The sequence below is a fragment of the Nematolebias whitei genome, chromosome 14, assembly GCF_014905685.2.
Source record: "Nematolebias whitei isolate Nwh7 chromosome 14, NemWhi1, whole genome shotgun sequence".
Classification (NCBI taxonomy): Eukaryota; Metazoa; Chordata; class Actinopteri; order Cyprinodontiformes; family Rivulidae; genus Nematolebias; species Nematolebias whitei.
Genome location: NC_056511.1, coordinates 24,342,588 through 24,365,437, shown reverse-complemented (window position 1 = coordinate 24,365,437; position 22,850 = coordinate 24,342,588).

Sequence of the window (22,850 nt, the reverse complement as noted above, 5' to 3'; positions counted from 1 at the left end):
TGCAGCCCCCACTGCTCATTCCCTCCTGGAGAGCATAGTGTCGGTGGAGGGGGGCTGAGTGAATGCTCACCCCATCCCACCTCGTTTCGCATCGGCGATCACACCGCTCCCGGCTGACGGCGCCCTCAGGGGTTGCCCGGCGTAACCCAGGAGGCGGCTGACATGAAGGGACCCCTTTTTTCTACGTCCCATGCCTTTCCCGCCAGTTCGGATGATCCGGCGGGAAGGTTGTTTACTGGGTTCCATTCCGGCTCACCGTCTTGATCCATATGGCCTCGTCATCGCCCATGTACGTAATTACGCATTGTGTAATTATGTGTGCCATGCACAGACGCATGTTGTGTAACTATGCGTTCTGAATGCATGAACGCCCCGGAAAATTCAACGGGGAGGGAAAAATGCTGAAAAGAGCCATGAACCAACCGGTTTATGGCTGAACAGTATGAACAGATTAATAATAACAGGATAGCTGATTCTTAATCAAATGAACTGATTGGTAACAATAGTCGTGGACTGATTAGTGACAATAGAACCAAAATAACAATCAGAATTTGTGATTGATAACAACATCTCACACTGTAATGCATGCAGACAGATGTGAGTTAAACGGAGTTCCATGAAACAACAATATTCATTCTGTAAACACTAAGGACAGAATATGTCATGGAACGAGCTGTCACATCACGTAGATAAATGTGAATGAATGAGCAGGGTGTTGACCATGCGGCCGCAGTGCCAAATGTCCTGCATTGTCATACCATTATGCAAGGCAGTCGAAGATGTGATACCCCTGGTCGAGTGTGCTCTGAGGTTGTCAGGAGGCTCTAAATCTGAAGCTTTGTAGGTTTCAGAAATGGCCTCACACAACCAGTGTGACAAGCGCTGGGTGGATAACGGGCGACCTGCAGATGCATCTCTATAATGCACAAACACGCATTGCAGCTGTGCACGCTATGTAACACGTCAACGCCCGCACCGGACATAGAAGATGAAAATACGCTACTTCTTCTGATCTCGGGTGCGGGGGGGGGGGGGGACTCCTCCAACGATATTGCTCTTGATTTAAAAGAGCTCGTTATCGTTTTTATAATCGTGATGTTTTTAGGCATAAAAGCTGGGTTTGGTCTTAAATCAGCTTAGCTGCCGTCAGCCTGAATTCTGAGACATGACAGAGCGACAGAGAGGGCAGATAAATCACTCACTCTTTTGGCGGATGTTAAAGCCAGCAGCAGGGCTGTTTAAAGAGACAAGACTTTAAGTGGAACCTGATCCAAAGACTCAAATGGAGTTTCGATCAGGACCTGCAGAACCAGTGTTAAATCCCACTGTAGAACAAGTGGGTGTGAAACAGGCCTGCGTCTTTGTACAACTTTTAGAAAACGCTTCATCAGCAGATGATTAAAACCTGTTCTGTCTCCGAACCCTTCGTGGCAGGAAGAGATGACTGCACCGTACGTTTTAATCGTGCTGGATGCCAAATTTCTGTCCATCAGCTGCTGCAGAAAGGACAGCATGCCACCTAATGGACATGAAGTGGCCTCTACACCCTTCTCTGTACACCAGCGCTGAAAAGCTGTCCGCTTTGATGTGTACAGCGCTGTGGTAGATGTAGCACGTGAAACCTGAATTGTGCACACTACATCCTGTGGGAGACCCATCCTCTCTAAGCGGATCCATTCTGCGGCCAGACCCACAGGTGCTGGCCTATTTCTGGGTAACTCCTGATCGCTCCTCCTGCCTGGAGGAGAGCATCCTCCCTCCACGGCAATTTCCACGGGTGCCCCGACAGCAGGTGTTGCAGGACTGGGAACCATGGTGCACTCACGCGTTCGGGGGCCACCAGGAGAGCTGTCAATCCCTCCTCCTGAACTCAGTTCAGGAACCGTAAATTCAGAGGAGGTGGAGGAAAAACGCGTACAGAAGCATTTTGGGCCATGGGCTGTGAGCAAACGCATCCATCCCCAGCGGTGGTTCGTCTCGTGGGCTCAGAGAAAGCCATAATTGACACTGAGTGTTTTCTCGTGTCACAAACAGGCCCACAGCTGCTATTTCAATCTGAGTCAAAATGCTCCGTCAGAGGATGATTAAAGGTTGTTCTGTCTCCAACAACTTTGAGACAAGAAGAAAACATGGCTGCAGCATACGATAATCGTGCTGGACACCAGATTTCTGTCCATCGACTGCTGCAGAAAAGGACAGCATGTCGTCCAGTAGACATGAAGTGGCCTCTACACCTTCTCTGTACACCTTTTACAAAACGTTTCATCAGCAGATGATTAAAGCTGTTCTGTCTCAAAAATTTTGTGACAGGATGTGATGGCCGCAGTGAACGTTTTACACGAGCTGAACGCCAGATCTCTGTCCATCAGCTGCTGCAGAAAGGACGGCACACCACTTAGTGAGCATGAAATGGCCTCTACACCTCTCTCTATACAGCAGCGCTGAAAAACTGACCACTTGATGTGAACAGCGCTGTGGTAGTTGCATCACGTGAATCCTGAATCGTACGCACTACATCTTGAGAGAGATCCATCCTCTCAAAAAGATCCGCACAGTGGCCAGACCACAGGTGCTGGCCTATTCTGATTAACTCCTGATCGCTCCTCCCGCCTGGAGGAGAGCGTCCCCCCTCCACGGCAGGTTCCACGAATGCCCCGATAACAAGTGTCGTAAGCCTGGGAACCATGATGCGTTCACGCACTTGGGACAGAGGAGCTGTCAGTCCCTCCTCCTGAGCTCGGTTCAGAAAACCGTGATATCAGAGGGAGAGAGGGAGGTGAAAAAGCATTACGACCACAGGCTGTGAGCAGACACGTCCACCCCAGCAGTGGATCGTCCCGTGGCTCCACGATAATTATAGTTGACATTGAGCATTCTCTCGTGTTGCTACACGTCCACAGGCCCTCGCAGGATTTCTGCCGTGTCTGAGCGATAGCTCTGGGTGGAAGGTCCCAGGTCCCCGTGCCACAAAGGACCGTCTTTGGACATCACATCCGCCCCCTGTTCAGAATACATGAGATGTACCCTGATGATTCTGCAGCTCAAGGCAAGTGTTGAATCACATTAAAAAAAACCCGTGCGACACTCCAAAAACATTTAAATGAGCTGCTGTGTGAAGAACCACAGCGCCCCCACAGCTCGTTAAATGTGTGTGACTCTGTGAAATCTGACATGTGTGATGTAGGTCTGCTGACAGAAACAGCTGATATCACTCAAACGGTTCACGTGAGTTGTACTACTGCCACCTGTCTGTACAAACTGCTCAGCAGCAGCAGGTGTCCAGATAAAGCAGAATTCTCCTCCCTGCTCTGTGCGGCGGCTGCAGAGCGGCTCGGGCATATTAATGGAGTGTTGTTTCTCACAGTTCAAAATTGACAAATCTAGAATAAATCTCATCTTTCCGGATCGTTGGGACCAGGGAATGACGAGAGAGGAACCCTGTGTTTTCCTCTCCTTCTGAGACTCTGGAAAATTACATTTAAATCAGAATTTCCCGAGCTTCTGCGAGAGGGGACGAGATCTGTTCAGAAATGACAGAAAACGTCAGAGTTTCTCCGCACCAGGTTTGAGCTGTACTGCAACGTGAATCCCCGGATGAAAACGGTTCGCCTATCCGTCTGGAGCGTGCACTCATTGCCACTCGTTTATAAAGTTATAAAGCGGGCACGCGTTTATGCTGTGAAACTCACATGCATGCTGATATGAGCTAGTGCGCGCTGAAGGAGAAAGAAAAAACGCGCGCCCCCGAGCATGCAAATCGTTTGTGCGTTTGCTGATGTTGTAGGACGCAGCTCATGTGTTGTGCTCACGTTGTGTGCAGCTGCTCTGTAAACGCTCGGGGAGCGGGTGCACGTATGAGCCGACGTGCCCTGAAGAGTCGTGTGTGCGCGCCCTCATTCATGCGACACCTTAAGCCAGGATTGCCACAGGAGCACGATTTTGACGCTGGTGCGGTCAGGAAGCAGCGCACGGCATCGGTGGGGCGAGGTTACCACTGGGCTCGGTCTGCAGAAACACGTTCATTCTTGGCTGCGAATCACGTGAGCTTTTGAGTGATTCCACGAGCTGCAGTATTAATTCAGAAAAACCTTCTTCGAGGATGAAGGTGCAGAGCCGCTGTGAGGCTTGTGAAACTGTTGACGCCGCGGGAGCGCGCGTTTGACACCACTGCGATGAAAACGCATGTCGCTCCTGCCGAGAGTGAGATACATTACTGGGCTCGTACCGCGGTCTCACGTTAACGTTGACGTGAACGGCGGGCGCTGAGAGCTGCGTGCGCGCTTTCATGCCGCGGGAGCGCGTGTTGGCACCGATGGCAGTGAATGAAACAACCTTAAAAGGCTCATTCGTGATGAGTGTGTGTGATGGGGCCGCTTGTCAGTTCATCTGTGCTGACAGCCTGGCTAAAAGACACTACATCATAAAATTATGTTATTCCACATCTTGTGTCATCAACACACCTCCAGCAAACCGACATCTGGTTATCCTCCCTTGAGCTCTGTTTGTTGTCCTGGAGGGCTCCCTGTTGGCAAAATCTGGGAAAAAATGAACTTTCGGATGCCGGGGACGTCTGACGGGAGGGGTTGGCGTAGCAGAGCTAGGGAGGCGTTGTACAGCCATGGAGCATCTTGAAATGATCTCTCACTGATGAAAAGGCCCTCCAACAAAAGCTTCTGCAGCTCTCCTGTGGGGAAGGTAGAGAGATGAGCCAAGAGAACCTCTGGGACCTCGTTCTCTGGCTGCGATGTGGGGGGGCAGACAGCAAAAGAGGCGCACCGGTTGGGGATGACGTCAGCTGCCCTGTAGACAGAGCGTACTACAGGGGCCGATAGCGTTGTTAGCAAGCAGCCGCTACGAGAGCGGAGCGAGCCGAAGGTCAAAGGGCCCACAGTCTCTTCCCGCCTCTGAACGTGTACGCCAACAGCGTAACGTGTTATTCGTTGTGGCCGTCTGGAACGCATGCTGGTGAGCTCAATTGGAGAGCAGTGTCACCGTCTCGGTTACGCTAACCGGAGGCATGGGACGCTGGTCCACCTGGAACATCTTGCTCCAATGAAGCCCCCGTCAGGCTTGGCTCCAGGGGGCACTGAGGGACTTTCCGCTCGGTGAACCCCTGCTCTAGAGATGGGTGCGGACTGTGGAGACCGGCCCTCCCAATCTACCAAAAAAACTGGCTGTGGCCTCGCCCGTAGGACGTCCTGTTGGGAAAACGAGGATCATCCGAACTGGCGGGAAAAAGCGTGGGACGTAAAAAAGGTCCCTTCATGTCAGCCGCCTCCTGGGTTACGCCGGGCAACCCCAGAGGGCGCCGTCGGCCGGGAGCGGTGTGATCGCCGATGCAAAACGAGGTGGGATGGGGTGAGCATTCACTCAGCCCCTCTCCACCGACATTACGCTCTCCAGGAGGGAATGAGCAGCGGGGGCTGCAGCTGAGCGCTGCCTGTCCCAGAGGAACCATCCGATTCGCTCCGAGGGTCGGCGATAAGAGGAAAATTACAAGATGGCGTTGTCCAATGTGTAGCGACCTGTCACTGAGAAATATTCCTCGGCGCTTACCTTGAAACAAGACTGCTCGTCAGCTTCTCCTCGGGGAGGAGAGCTCACCGGATGACCGGAGGTCAACATGCCGGGCCAAGCATTCTTAACAAAGGTTGGTCATCTACACAACTTTCCGTCTTCATTCTTCTGACAGTGCTATTATCTTGCTGAAGAAAAAATGGGAGCCGATTTCCTGCTCTTAACGTAATTTATACGGACCGGGTGGGGCACCACACAGCAGGTGGGCGTGGACTAAATTTTTCAGTGTAATGCTTCGCATATCGGGATAAACCCATCAGCGACAGCCTTAAAGGGCGAAGCTTATACGAAATAGAACTAATAGTTTGGTCTTTCCTGTGACTTATTTGCAGTATGATAAATGGTAGGAGCATAATATATGCTCCCAATGTTTTGTTTGTCTTTTTTTTTGTAAATGTTACGACCGGCTCAGACCGAACATATTTAAGGGACACAGGACACCAAAAGAAGGTTTAAAAATAAAACTTTATTAAACCTAAGTTTTATAAATCACTCCGGGCAGCAGGAGAAGTCTTCGTGGGCTCCTCCCTCCTGGACTGGAGAGCACCTTCTTCAGGACCCGTGTCACCAAACCAAAAAGAAAGTAAAGTAATAAAAAGAAAGGTGGACCAGGTGAGTTTGGCCAAAATCAATATAACGCCGCCTGAGCAGGGCCAACCCTGTACAGGGTCGTCGAAGCCTCACAGACAGCGGACTACCTGTCCAAAAGATGTCTAGGAGTAAAAAAAAAGAAGACGAAAACAGGACTAGCAAATCTCACCCGGTCAGAGGGCTTTAGTCTGAATGACTACAGCAAACGGGAGGAAAAACAAAACTGACCCAAATCGCAGGACCGTCCACAGTCAGCAAAATCCCCTCCCTGGACAATAAACAGAAACACCCAAAAGTCCACAATCACACAGCTTAGGCCCCTCTACCTGAGCTGAACTAGGCTTCCACAAGCACACTCAAGGTCTAAATGCATATTAAGCACCCAGGCCTAAATCTCAAACAAAGAGCACTCAGCAGCTCTTTCATATCTCCTCAACAGGAGCTTACCTCATAACGAGACAACAAGGGTGGGCGGAGAACACCCTAGTACCAAACAGCACTGCAGCAAGCAGCACCACCACCTCTGAGTTCCTCAAGACTCCACACTCTAAGAACCACACTCTGAAGCTTATATAGGAGCTTCAGTCAGAACTCCCAAGCTGACTGCAATTAAGCTGATTAAAATAGAGGCGTGCCCAAGAAGAAACAAAACTGCAGCTCATGTACAAAACTTAGAAGGTGTCACTAGGGCACCCTAGGGTACATAACAGTAAATAATTACCTTTTTTTTTGCAGTTTTATTTATTTATTTATTTTTGTATCTTGAGATCTATGACGTCATCAAATACTTGAGGTCTACTCGGGTTTTATTATGTTAATGTCGAGTTTAAAAATTATATACCCGTTCAACCCCTAGTATACACGTGTATTCAGAGCTCGTAAATGACACAGCGTCCAGTCAGCAGATCTGGGCAAGAAGCTTCTAGACCATCTAACACGATCCGCTTGTCCACTGGGATTCAAATCAATCTACTGACTGTTTTAATTCACTTGCTCTGAAACACCACAAAAATAATAAACATTAACCCTTGTCTATGTATAACACCCCAAGACAGAAAAACAGCAATGGTCAGTCACTGGACTGTTAAAACACCTATTGCTGTAAAATCCACCCACACATATATGAAAAATAAAAAATCTGTCCCTGTGCCTTTATTGATTATTATATTTTGAAAGGAGAATGGTTGTTTGTCTCTATGTGGCCCTGTGATGGACTTGCAACCCGTCCAGGGTGTATCCCGCCCCTCGCACAGTGATTGCTGGACATGGGCACCAGCGACCCCCGTGACCCAAAATGGAATAAGCGGGTAAAGATAATGGATGGAGGGATGGATTTTGAAAGGAGATGTCTCTGTATTATGTGTATTTATTAATTTATGTATGTAATTATTCCTGTTTTGTGTCTGTACACAAAAAGGAACCTGAAGCAGTCACTGGGAGTTATGCTTCACATTTCATTTTATGTTTTATATTTTTATATGCAAGGAAAATAATTCTCCCAGACAAAGTTTGCAGAAGTATGGAGCCGTTAGTACGACACTGTTAAAGCGCAGACGACGTCCACACAGAGACCAACTTCTGAACAGAGACCATGTATCAAAAGAAATATTAACATAAATCTGGAGACCAATATCTCAACAGGTCCATCTACTCATCTCTTCACTGAAGGTGGGAGCTCATAACTCGTCCTACCGTCCGTGGACGGTACAAGGACGCATGAATCGGCCTAGTAAAACTGGGGCAAACAAATTTTAAGGCACTTATTAACTGTCCCTATGTGTGACTATGTGCTTCAAACTTACATGTACAATAGTAACGCTGCAAAGAAAGGCACAAAAAACAACAACAGTCTTAACCTTAGCTGCTTAAAACCGCAGAAAATCTATGGTAAATATTAGCCCTTCGAAAGTAAACACCATTCACAGTCAAGCTAAAAAATTTAGCGTAACCAATGGCAGAAATTTTCGGATAAAGAGTAGTTCTACTCACCTGAATGAGAAGGCGCCTGGTTGAGACTACAAATGGAGCTGACCAGCCGATGGAGGAAACTCACAACTGCTCCCACCCCGTTCTTGCTTCAAGACCCTCAGCGTTGGGGTCACCAGTTGAAATGTAATTCTAAGGTCTGAAGCAGGCTCTGAAACAAATGTGCTCAGTATAATTTGCTGGTTTATTGTACAGGTAAGTGGAAATCACAGACTCACATGACGTCTGTCCCTTTCTCTTGAACAGCCGCCTCGTTAACAGCGCGCACCACACTTTTTTTCAGAAACTGGTCACACCGCTTGGTGTCGTCATCTCCGCTCATAGGACAGCCTACTCTACTCTTACCATGTGACCAGACTCTCAGCCAATAATACTTCCATCATTACATCATGACATCACGTCATCCAAACCATCCACGTCTGCTAGATCCCATCCCAACCAGACTGTTTAAAGAGGTATTTCCCATAATTAATGTCCACATTTTGGATCTACTTAATTTATCTTTAGTGGATGGTTATGTACCACAGCGCTTTAAGGTTGCTGTAATTAAACCTTTACTTAAGAAGTCTGATCTTGATTCAGAAATTCTGGTCAACTATAGAACTATATCTAATCTAACTTTCATCTAAAAAATTCTAGAGAAAATAGTTGCAGGTCAGTTGCGTGAACATCTACAAAGAAATAATCTGTTTGAAGAGTTTCAGTCAGGGTTTAGAGCTTATCATAGCACAGAAACAGCACTAGTAAAAGTAACTAATGATATTCTCATGGCCTCAGACAATGGACTTGTGTCTATATGCCCCTTTTCCATTAGTACCTGTAGTACCGGTACAGTACAGCTCTACTCTACTCTACTCTACTCAGTATGGTACACGTTGTTTCCATTATGCTTTCAGTAGCGGTTCTAGTGGGCGGGGTCCAGAATCCAACATGCATAACCAGATGGTGGCGGTAGTGCGTCATTAAGTTATTGTACTAACCACCACTTAAGTGTTAGAAGAAGACCACCATAAAACAAAATGAAGGGTATCGTGACTTTGTTCAACTTACTTTTCATTCTGTGGCTTTTTGAATGCCATTGAAGACAAGAGTCAGAAACGGCTTCAGGAAGCGAAGCAAAGAACTCTGGAGAAGTACAGGAGAGTGTGTGAAGCCCTAGAGCGCTAGAAAATAGAAGACAGGAGGCTAGCTAAACGACGTTTGCGGGTAAGCTAAAATGCTATTTTGCTATAGCATGCAATAACATGATAAAAGCCGAGCATAAAACTACATAAATGTCGATAAAAAACTGTTTAGTAATACATAAGCTGTGTATGTGTTTCAGATGATTCGCCTGCTAAACAATAAAAATCGCAGCAGGCCTGCAGTGTGGGCGCATAACAGAGCTACTCAGTTGTGGGACGTTATTGTACCAGGTTTCACAAAAAGTCAGTGGTTGAGGAACTTCAGGATGTCAGAACAATCATTCATCTACCTGTGCAATAAACTACGTCCGGCTCTGGAGCAACAACAACTTTCCGCCAATGTGTGTCCTTAAAGAAGAAAGTGGCAATTGCACTGTGGAAGCTGGCAACTGTATCCGAGTACAGGAGTGTCGGACATCTTTTTGGCGTCAGCATCACTACGGTGTGTAGATGTGTGCAGGAGTTTTGTGCTGCAGCAGAGACATTGTTGGTGCCAGAACAGATCTGTTTTCCTGATGAAGAGACGTTTAGAGAAATGGCCCTTTACATTGAGAACCGGTGGGGGCTCCCACACTGTGTGGTTGCTATTGATGGCAGTCATATTCCCATCATAACACCACAGCACTATCACACTAATTATTTTAATCTAAATGGTTGGCATTCCATCAGAATGTCAGAATCAGAGTTTCTTTATTGTCATTTGTACCTCATGTGGTACATGTGGTGGAGCGAAATTATGTACACAGGGTCCTATTTACATCCAACAATAAAATGTAAAAGAAAAACAATGATAACATGTAAGATACGAATCAAGAAAAACATCAACTAAAAATACACTAAGCACTAATAGCATAAAAACATTACGTCGAACATCAGCACAAACAGGAGACTTGAGGAGCGTCCGCCAGAACCCCCCCGGAACAAGAGACGTGAGGAGCGTCCGCCAGGACCCCCTCGGAGCAGGAGACGTGAGGAGCATCTGCCAGGACCCCCTCGGAGCAGGAGAAGTGAGGAGCGTCCGCCAGGACCTCCTCGGAACAGGAGATATGAGGAGCGTCCGCCAGGACCCCCTCGGAACAGGAAACACGAGGGCTCAGATCTTCCACGGCAGGACCTTTGAAGACGGGATTTTCTGCTGCAGGGTCAGGAGCTGTCATGGGACACAAGGTTGTAGAGCTTGGATCTTCTGCGGCAGGACCAGAAGCTGAAGTGGAGCTGGAATCTTCTGCGGCAGGACCAGAAGCTGACGTGGAGCTGGGATCTTCTGTGGCAGGACCAGAAGCTGACGTGGAGCTTGGATCTTCTGCGGCAGGACCAGAAGCTGACGTGGAACTTGAATCTTCTGATGGCCCAGCTACTGTAGGATTCCTTGGAGGTGCCGCTGGCGTAGGACCTTCTGAGGGCGCCACTGGCGTAGGATCTTGTGGGGTGCTGCTAGCATAGGAATTTCTGGAGGCCCTCTGCAGACGTAGAGGCGCCTGCGGTCCTGGGACCCTCTGTAGACAGAGGCGTTGGCTGGCATGGGATCCTCTGTAGATGTAGAGGCATCAACAGACCTGGGACCCTCTGTAGACGTAGAGGCGTTGACAGACTTGGGACCCTCTGTAGACATAGAGGCGTTGGCAGACCTGGGATCCTCTGTAGACGTAGAGGCTTTGGCAGACCTGGGACCATCTGTAGACATTGAGATCTCTGTAGAAAACTTTGAAGCTGTGGCTGAGTCTTCGGCGGCTGAGACTTTGGCGGCTGTGAAGACCTCTTCAGGCCGGGACAGGCCAGACAGGTGGCCTGGGTGAGACATAGGACTGGGAGAGGTCGTGGAGCCGAGACGAGACAAAGAAGCGGCGGACAGACCAAGAGTGATGACTTCGGCAAACGAACCAGGAGCGTAGACCTCAGTGGACGGACTAGGGGCGAGGAGCTCAGCAGGGTCTTCTGCGGCTGGATCTTTGAGTTCTGGTGCCGAATGGAGCCGAGTCAGGCGCAGGAGCCGAGTACCTGGAACCTTTCTGCTGTCGACCTCTACCGTGGCGGCAACAGCGTGGTCCAGGGCCAGGATCGGACCGGAGCTCCTCCTTGGGCTCAGGGCCTTCCTCGGAAATTGACTCTGCAGCCAGGGAGCCAGGGACTTGTTCTGCAGCTGGGGGGCCAGGGACTTTCTCTGAAGCAAGGGCATCTGGCTCAGCAGCAGGGGAAACTGGCTCTTGGGCAGGGTCAGGGACAGGAGGGTCTTATCTGAGCCTGGAAAAGGGACTGGTACTGGGGCAGATTCAGGTTCTGTCTTTAAAGTTCTTATTCCAGTAAGAAACTGCTGATATTCAAGACGCTGGATTAGACCGGGTTGGGATAACAGAAACTTTTCAGAAAGGGAAAGCACAGTGTCTAAACAGTCAGGGTTATTTTTAGCAGAAAAAATGAGGCTTTGTAGAGTATGGTTTATTTTAAGATAATTCATGGGGTTGGAGCTGAGAAGTCTTGGAGCTAGTCTTGTGAGGAGCTTTATTCAGGGGCGAGGGGTCAAGATCTGCCCTCACCGGAAACCTGGGAGGTGAGGCAACGAGACCCGCCCCCGTGGAGACACCGAGACTAGGTTCAGGAAGCTCAGTCTCGTCGGACTGAGCAGGAGTAGCTTGGAGCGATGGTGGGGTGTTGGGTTTCGCCCTCACCGGAACCCTGGGAGGTGAGGCAACAGAATCCGTCTCCACTGCAGCCCCGGGATTATTTTCTGTCGGAAACGTGTAAGGTGCCGGAACGAGCGCCATGGACTGCTTCCGGGTTCGGTTTCTGCCGCTCCGGCGAGAAGGCTGAGGGGCAGGAGTGGAGCAGAGCTCGTCCTCCGGCTCTGCGTCCTCTCCCGATGTCCACCCCGAATAGCTGAATGGAACTGAGGATGAGGAGGAACTATACTCATGGGTCAGGTGGTCTCCCCGTAGCCGGGACCTTCTCTTTTCTTTGAGGACCAGGAGGGGAGAAGGCAGGACTTCCACCTCCTGGCAGTAACTTCTTTGTGACAGCACGGGTTGGATCTGGAATCCGCCGCACCAGAACACGGTTTTCTCCATCTGCATGGACTCGAGAGAACAGGTAAGTGATGATGAGGAACTCTGCCTGCTGGGTTCTGATTTTGGTCATGTCATACTGTCAGGATTTATCAGGCACCGAGCAAACCCAATAGTTGCAGACAGGACTCTGGACGCAGTAGGTACAAAAATATAGAAATTCAACAATAATAATCCAAAAATGGCCGATGTGGCAGCAACTCACATTTAGGAGACTAGAACATGAAAGGATACATAAATACAGCACAAGGAAGACCCAACGATGACGCGACAAAGGACAAGACTCACAGACAGGCTTAAACACACACACAAGACAGGACGTGATTACAAACAGCTGCGAACAGAAGGTAGAATTAATCAAAAATAATGAGACGCACACAAGGGTACACAGACAGGGAAGGCCCACAAGATGGTGCCATCCCTACATCAACACACACACAGTTATACTCTGACATTGTTTCACAAAATGGTTTATATGGAATTTTTTGTTTACCGGACAAAAAGTGATCGGAGCACAACGTCTTCGAGGGCAGATCCTTAGCCAGACTCAACGATGTTCTGCGGTGAGCTCCTCTGATGGAGGTCCTTCACATTTCCTTATTTTTGGGATTAAGTGAAAACTGTGCTTTGCACAAACGTCTACCCGGCTGTAACATCCTCTAACATAGCATGAAAAAAAAAACATTGCAATTTACTTAAAGAAAAAAAAAAAAAAAATTGAGATAATTAACTACCGGGAAACTGCACTGTATCTATACCTGCTGCTAGAGGCAGCCTCCCAACATGGAGGATGTACCAGAAATGCTACTGATGTTACGTTACATGGGAACATAGCATAGTGTGACGTATTAAAGTATCATAAAGTGATGTCAGTGGAGGTACCTGGAACAGTTGATGTATATAAGAGTTTGAACTTTTAACGTTTACCTTTCAGACATCTTAAAACTGGACACACAGAAATCAGCTTCGCTCATTTCAGATCGACAGAAAAACGCTTCAAGAAAAGTCAAAATGAACGGTGAAGGAGAAGAACTTCACATCGGACCAAACCGCTCAAATCTTCAAGCTATTTTTCTTTGGCTGGAGAACCAAGAAAGTGGAGATGAAGAGAATGTGTTGCTCGACTGACTCAACTTAATGCAGATTAATCACGGAGGACCGCAATTCAATCACTTGCTGGAGATGGCCTTGCAGATGACAAAGGTGAGGAAGACGAAGAAAATGAAGATGAAAAAGAAGAACTAATTGAAATCAACGCTAACATCAATGAGATCAATGAAAACGACCAAATACCGGAAAATGTGGAAGTCAATGATGGAAATTACAACGTGGACATTGTCAACAATGATGGAAACGACAACGTTGACAACGTTGAAAACAATGTCAACAATAACAACATTGCCTTTAACAATGAGGGCATTGAAAATATTTTCATTAACGACGACATGAATAAAAATGATCATCCAGATGATCCTAACATTCAGGGTTTTTTACGATGACGATATGGACGTCGTGTCAACGATAATGGAATAAATGAAGCTGTGGTTAGTGAAGCTTGTAAAATTGAAGGATCACAAAAGCGACCAAGAGAGGAGAATGACTCTGTAGAGAGCAGCACAGATTTGTCTTCTGAGAGTGGCTTCCATCATTTAAAAAAAAAGAGGAAAACCAGACATCAGGCTGAGGAAGATCTACTGCCTGTCACATTGAGAAAAAGACCTTGAGAAGATGAGGAGGTTGAAACTGACAACAGCATCAAAAGATCACGTCTGTTGTCAGAAGAGACACAAGAGAAAGAGCCACAGACAGGACCATCTAGAAAAAAACCTCGAGAAGATGATGAGGCCGAAAATTTAAAAAGTGGCAAAAGATCACGTTGGTCGTCAGAGGAGAAACAAGAGGAAGATCCACAGCCAGGAACATCTAGAAAGAGACAGAGAGACGACAACAATAAGGACAAGAATCCTGGGGGAAAGAAGAAAAGGAAAAGGAAACACTTAGAATGATGGAAAACCGTTTTTGGATGGTGTGCTCCACCATGCAGCACTGCAACCTTTTTGTGTGGAGTTTGCATGTTCTGTTTGTGCATGTCTTTTTTTTTCCGGGCACTACGTTTTTTCCTAAAAAAAACACATTAGCTTAGGGCGATGTGGTGGATGAGTGGGTAGAGCTGCCACCTCTCAGCAAGAAGGTTGGCCGGATCGAATCCTGGCCAGGGGCCTTTCTGGATGGAGTTTGCATGTTCTCTTCGTGCATTAGAGGATGACATATTTTCGGGAGTACCGCGGGTCACGTGATTCCGGACGGATTCCGGCAGGACCGGAGTCAACCTCATTATAACTCACATGACCCGGACGTGACCGGACTGAAAGCTAACGGGGACAGACAGGAGCGGGAACCGACCATTAACCAAAAATGAAAATGAAACAAACAAACAAAAAAAATGGCGCAGCAGTAAGCCTTCACTTTAACAAGTCAAACGAACTACATTGCCCAGAAGTCAACTGTTCCAGCCGTAGCTTTTCACAGAGAGGGTGGGAGGAATAGCGAAGTCTCCAAAGAAACCAAATGGCTGAAATAGTTTGTAACGCAAGGTAAGAAGTAACTGTCTGTCTATCTATTAAACTCATAGAACGGGCAGAAAAGTGTCAAATAACCCTGAACTTCATGAGAGGTGTGTTGGTGCTATGCTGCTTTAAACTTTAGTCTCAGCTGCAGTGTGGAGCTGTGGTGGGAGTCGGACTTTGTTTACCGTCAGTAAATAAACAGACTCAAACAGCTAATTTTTCTCCACCTTGTACCTTTGAATTGAAAAATTATGCTCTGCTTTGTTATGTGGGTTTTTAGGTTAAAATCTTAATTATCTGTCGCTGTTTATAATATATATATTAAAAAAAAGAACTCTTCCTGTTTAAAGTGCACGTATTCTCCAGTAAAAATATTCTTATTATTTTATTGTGATGTCCTGCTGGATACTGGAATCGAGTAAAACGTGAATAACCATCACTTTATTGTGCAAATAGTTACTGTCCGGTGTAACCATGCCAGTACAACAACACACTCGTTAGTGAAAGCATTCTCTGGTAAAAATACCCCAGTTTCTATATGAAAGACTGGTAACTACAAACCGGATTCCAAAAAAGTTGGGACACTAAACAAATTGTGAATAAAAACTGAATGCAATGATGTGGAGGTGCCAACATCTAATATTTTATTCAGAATAGAACACAAATCACAGATCAAAAGTTTAAACTGAGAGAATGTATCATTTTAAGGGAAAAATCTGTTGTTTCCAAATTTCATGGCGTCAACAAATCCCCAAAAAGTTGGGACAAGTCCATTTTTACCACTGTGTGGCATCCCCCCTTCTTCTTACAGCACTCAACAGATGTCTGGGGACAGAGGAGACCAGTTTCCCAAGTTTAGAAATAGGAATGCTCTCCCATTCATGTCTAATACAGGCCTCTAACTGTTCAATCGTCTTGGGCCTCCTTTGTCGCACCTTCCTCTTTATGATGTGCCACAGATAGACTCTATTAAGTTAAGTCAAGTTAAGTCAGATTTATTTATAGTGCACATTTAAAACAGAAACTGTTACCAAAGTGCTTATAGGTGCTTATAGGCTTTATAGGTGAAAGATCTGGACTGTAGGCTGGCCATTTCAGTACCCGGATCCTTTTCCTACGTAGCCATGATGTTGTGCTTGCTGCAGAATGTGGTCTGGCATTATCGTGTTGAAAAATGCAGGGTCTTCCCTGAAAGAGATGACGTCTAGATGGGAGCATACAGTATGTTGTTCTAGAACCTGAACATAGTTCTCTGCATTAATGGTGCCTTTCCAGACATGCAAGCTGCCCATGCCGCAAGCGCTCATGCAACCCCATATCATCAGTGATGCAGGCTTCTGAACGGAGCGTTGATAACAACTTGGGCTAGCCTTGTCCTCTCTGGTATGGCCTTGACCCTTACGCACAGCAATTGTTCCAGATTCTCTGAATCTTTTGATGATGTTATGCACGGTTGATGATGATAACTTAAAAGTCTTTGCTATTTTACGCTGGGTAACACAATTCTGGTATTGCTGCACTATCTTTCTGCACAACAATAGTGGAATTGGTGATCCTCTTACCATCTTGGCTTCTGAGAGACACTGACACTCTGAGAAGCTCTTTTTATACCCAATCATGTGTAGTGAACTTGACCTAAGGTCAAAACCCTTGACCTTAAGAACCTTGTGGGACAGAAACTGTCATTTCATTGATTTGAATCCAGAAAATACAGGTTCACCCATCCTGAGACTTTCTTTCTTGAAAATTCAAGTGAAAGAACACTCTCTTTTCTATTATCATTACTGTTTTACAAATGTTTGATAATCAAGGTGTTTTAGTTCAAACCATTTTAGATGTTGCAGTGAACTAATCATTTTTAATTAACTGTGAAAACAGTAACAATGATTTTTTAATCCTCATGCAAAGTTAGAATTCATGTTAAGGCCTGTTACAGAGTAATTATGCATTTTCTGATTTCCTGTCTTTGAATGAGCAGTGTACGTTTGCTCCAAGGTTGGAGTCGAAGCAGACAAGTGTTGGAATAACTGTCTTAACTGTCTTGTTTTTAAATCCTCTCAGACGTAAACAGAGAAGTTGGCACCTGTTTCTCCAAACTCGCCCAAACATTTCTCTCGGCTGTCTGAAAAACATTTTCAATCTGTTCCATAACATTCTTGCTGTTTTCTGACTTCTAGTAACCTTTTACGTCACAAAACACACCCCTGTCTGGTCGACATTGACCAATAAGAAAACTCCCAAATGAACCGGAAATAGAGCCCTTTAAAATGTCGGTACTTCCTAGTTCTCTCAGATTTTGATGTTGTTCTGTGAGTTGCCGTTGGAGTCGGGCTGGAGAGTTTGCAGCTCCAGTCGTTTGGGAGAACAGAAGTCCAGCCATGATAAGGCTCTTCCGAGATTGGGATTATAACATCTTCCACCTCTGAGTGGAACTTGGACGAACCCCACTCATGTGAGGTCCACTGGCTGAGGTGAACTTGTGTCAGACGGAATATCGTCACTACTTCGGACGAGTCACAGCCATCCTATGGAGACGCTGGACAGGTAGCGTTAACTGGAACTCCGTATCCGCTGATTCATCTTCAGAGAGGTAACGAGTCAAGTTCACTACCGAGCGTACCGAGGAAAGCTGGGTTCGAATGGAGAGTGTCGTTTCTGGTCAACACTCTCCCTCACACACCATCTTTTACTCCCTTTAAACTTCATTTTCCATCTTTAAATTCTTCTATCAAGTAGAAATCATTCCAGATATTTTAGAAATGTCTGTGTAAAGTGCTCATCCACCGCCGTGTGGATAATCAATCAATTGTACAGCTTGCTGATTAATTATGTTGTTATTTTCATATTTTGCCAAATTAATGTAAATGTTTGATGTTAAACTTTGATTCTGTAAATAAATGACCACATTCATTTTGATGGGTCAAAGATAAATAACGTCTCACGTTACATTTTACTAAATTCAATGCACGTTTATATTCAGTCCAGAAAAATGAAAGAATCCGTTTTAATCAGGTGAATATCTCAGGATATGTTCATCTACATACTGGTGGCCCGTACGCTTCATAAATGGACTGTGTATTCGTGTAAAGATTGATTTTACGTGTTGGCATGAAAAATAGCAGATTGTTAGCTGTGTTGAAACGCAGCGTGCTGAAGCTGCGGCGCTTGGAGTAAACGCAGCGTGTTGAGCTGAAACAGAAATGTTGGCAGCTACTGGTGTTTTGAAAGCTGAAAATTGTGAGTCAACGTGTCTGTTTGAAAGCTGAAGCTGTACGTCTGTGGTGTGTGACGAGTTTGCTGAGCTGTGGAAATGCTTTATTCTGTTTAAACTGTGTTCCAGACGCTGTTCTGGTCCGGTTCGGTTTCTGAAAAGTTCGACCGGGTTGTTTTAAATGGTGGGAAAGACGTTTTTAATGCCGGGGCGCCGACTCCGTGCAGCTCAGAGCTTGATTCGTGACATTTGTAGCAGAAAATGGTGCATTTTGACAGTTTAAAAGACGAAAAGTTGTCGGACTTTTACTGGCTAAAGGCTACATGCTAGTGGGTAAAACGTTCTGTGATTGGTTGAAAACGACCGTGTGTAACGTTTTGATTGGCTGACAGACGTGTCAGGTCGTAAAGCCCACCCCCATGCTGCTCTGTCATTGGTGGATTCAGTCACGTGACCCGGAAATAAGTTCGGTTGCACCGAACCTTCTCTGTGCTTAAAATCTGTTTTTTAAAGTTGAAAAACGCTTTAAAGTTGATTCTGATACGCTGCTCCGTATCTTCGAAGTCTAATTGCTAAAATTTTGCCACGTTACAGTTTAAAATCCGTCATTAAATGATGTTTTTGAACAACGCTAGCGATGCTAATTTTAAGCTAACAGCTAACGACCGGATGAGTGACGTGTCACGTCACTTCCTCCATGTCGGAAATGAGCTCGGTTGCAACCGAAGCCTTCGCTGTGCTTAAAATCACTAAATGTAACTTGCCACATGCCCCTAAAACTCATTTTCATGCAAAGAAGTCGTGCTTGTTGAAACAACGCCACGTTTACGCTTTAAAACCGTTCAGAAATGTTGATTTTAACCGAGTTTAGCCGAAGCTAACTTTAAGCTAAGCGGCTAACAACAGGATGTCAACAGAACGTCACAGGAAGTCGTCATAGGCTCCTGCTGGTATAAAGCTAAACACTACCCCCTCCTGTAGGAACTTGAGATCACAGTTTCACTATGTTTTAGGTTATTTTTGAGTGGAATTAAACGCATTTTCTTTCTGTAAGGCATTTTTGAGTTAATAAACGTACCTCAAAGCTGAATAATCACTGTTATCTTGCATTTAAAAAGTAATTAAGGTATTTATGCAAGAAAGGCATTTACCAGGACGTTTTTCATTCACTGAATTCCTCAAACAAAAAGGTACAAAATGAAAAATTAGAAACTTTTTAAAAGATACGGTTCAGATATTCACAGAGTTGATAAGTTTACTCATTTGCTGGAAAAGATAATGCACATTTAATTGCTAGATCATTAAATAAGAGTAAATATATCGGGAAAAAGAGACTTTTCTGATTTTATTTACCACCTAAACAATTACATCTCCTATTTAAATTTTTAAATAGCGGATATTGGCAGGAGAACAGGAGTACAGTTTTTCTGAAAAAAGACTGATTATTCCTCATCATCAATTTTCTTTTCTCTTTTCACCCACCTGGGTTGATGAGTAACTGTTTAAAATAGCGAATTTCTGAAAGTAAACGGTTTACAAAACGTTTTAAACTGATGTTGCTGTGAGACTAAAAAGAGAAATTGCAGGTTTATAAAAATTCAGTGCTTTAGAGTGAAAGACACTGAGACGCTTGGTAATCTAGTATCTGTTAAAAAATAAGCACATAAAAAGTAACATTGCATAGAAGCATTTACTTAAATATTCATGAATTGGGGTAAAACCTGGACAGGTGCCCACATTTGAATAAGTTGACTTATAACAGTACTTTTGTGTAAACCCAAAGCTAAAATAGTGTGAAACTCATTGACACTTGAATACAATTATTTACTTGTAAAAATATCTGAAGCTGGCAATTGTTTTATCCAGAAAAAGTGCTGAACAGTGAATAACCATGACAGGTGTCAGGGAAAAAGATTTTGATCCTTATGGGATGAAGGGCTGTTTAGAATATGCGTTGAAGCTGCTGGCAGCATCCTTACATCCATATGGCAAACAGGCGGACAGCATGAACCCAAAAGAGTTATTGGACAATCTGATGGAGGTTGCAAAGAGTGTGACCTCTACAAAAATTTCAATGTCAAGCTATGAAAAGCTGGCTAAAATGGCAATGTTGCTGAAAGAATCTTACTTTGCATTAAGACGGGATCACGTCGTGACACTGTCACAAGTTTCCCGCTGCGAAATTGAGATAGATGTGCTTAAAAAAGATCTGCACAAAAGCAGAGTGGATAAAGAGGTATTCCTGGAAGAAGTTATGCGTTTACGAAGTGAATGTCAAACATCCCAGGAACGCTTAAAAGCATGTGAGGAGAAACTGAGAGCGACAACAAATAAAAGTTCTGACGTGGGGCGAGTTTGTCTGGAACTCAGAGAAGACCATGGACAGAGTCCAGGTCACCCACAACCACCTCAGAAAGACGTTGTTGCACCTCCTGCTCGTAATCCACCCTCACCTAAAGTGGTAGGAACAGGCCTGAACAGGTCTCCTCCACCAAACATGCAACAGAGTGCATGGAAACTTCCTCTTTCAATGGATGTTCTGCTAAAACTCTCAAAATATGTACAACGCTTTGTACCTGGACCGATGGGTTCAACTGGAACAAAAGCGTACCTGAAAGATCTCGAATTCAGATTGAAAGGTTATCCTAATGCTACGGTTGAGGATAAGATCAGTATGATAAGGCTCACTTCAGACAGAGAGGTGTTCGCCTTCTTCGAGTGTCTACCTGATGCAACGAGAAAGGATTACAACCTTCTGTGTGAGGCTTTGATCAGAGAGTACGACCCCTGCACGGGACCTGCTGGTTTCCCAGCCGCTGACAAGGTCAAGCAGGGAAAGAATGAACATCCAAAAATCTATTACAAAAGAATCTTCCAAGCTTATTTTGGTTACAGAAATGAAACCGGAATGGAGGAAGAAGAAAATTTTAAATATGTTTTCAGCAAAAATCTCCACACTGACATACGCATGTCAGTACAAATTATGGCAAATTTCAGAGAAAAATCCATAAATGAGATTAAACAGTGTGCTGTGAATGTGTTCGAGGCATGTTCTCAGGCTAAGACGCCCATAGAGGTGTTTCCTGGTATAAAGGTTAAACCCCACTCCCTAGAAATGGAAGGAAGGCGTGCGTCGCCACCTCCTCCTAAAACAGGCGAGAAAAGGCAGTATTTTCAAACTAACAAACCACGTAATGAAGGTGCACGCTGGGACAAAAAGGCTCCTCTTTCAGAGGATGGACGTGATCATCGTAAATGGGACATGCGTAAGACGCAAATATATGGGATCCAAGAGGACCCATATTATCAGGGGAGATCCGAAGAGGAACCCCCAAAAGACGTACCTAACCCTCCCCCACCTCAGACGAAACGAACCGAGGTGATAAAATCACAAAGGTCCCAGGAACAAGGCCCTACACCTCTGAGCTCGGAAGAGACAGAGAAACTACAAAGGTTGTTAGAAACCTTGAAACACGCTGAAATGGGAAACCAACCTGGAGCACTATATAGTGATGCGATCGCTACTAACTCTGAAGGCGCGAATGACAACATTACAGATGTCGGTGAAACACACCAAGACATTGCTGTCGTTGCCTCCAAGAACCCCTCATCGGACGAAGGGAGGATAAACTCACACACAAACGATGATGAGTCATCGCAAACTGAAAACTCAGAACCTGATTTTCATGATTTTGAACTAGGCATTCCAGTTCTGGGAGGACTCCCAGATAACCTGGTACCGAGTCAAGACACTGGGCCAGTATGTTTCACGAAACATCACAGGCCATAGCTCTTTCCTCAAACAATGACGTCGACCAAGGGCCTCAAACCTATGGTGTCTTACCCATAGACAGGTCCGACGACTCAGAAAGGGATTCGTTGGAGCTCCCCAAGGAGCAAGAACTCTTAACAGTCTCATCACAGATTGAACAGGTGGTCGCCCAAGCCGACACTCTGACATCTGATGAAGAAAGGGACAAAATTCGACAAGTTCTTTTAAAATATGAAAAGTCATTTTCAACTGACGCAGACATCATCCAACTTCAGAAGTTGAATGATCCTGCAATTAACTCGATGATGCTGTATCTGACTGACCCAGACAAATACACTCCATCGAAAGTCGAACTGGATTCCAATCCAGACCTTAAAGTCCTCTTTCAGCTGCGCAAACAGTTAAAACTACTCAAGGACAACCTAACTTTAGCTCATGGAGCGACGTCCTTACCCATGTTCGCGGTCTCCCATGACCGAAGGGGGGTGACGCCAGTTAGGATAATGCTACCAGACGCGATAACATGATCAAATCTGACATTCAGAGTGAGTGGCGCACCGAAACGTCGTTTTCTAGTTGCTTAATCACTGCTTTTGTCAATGTTGAATCGTTGTTTTACTGGTTGCTTAGTCACTGTTTTTGTCGATGTTGAGACATCGTTTAATTGGTTTTTGGTATTGTTTCTGAACACCCCAGGCAAGAATGAATTTTGTTGTGTAGTTAATTTAGAGACTAAGAGGCCTTTAACCATGCCAACATGCAGTTCATTCGTTAAATTGCAATCTTTGCGGAGTCAATGTATATTATTGCTACCTTAAGTACCATGATCTACATTGATCTCACAACGCTTAAGCCAAACCTACTCGAACAATTCTATTCGGGGGGATAGCTAATTCTTTTTGA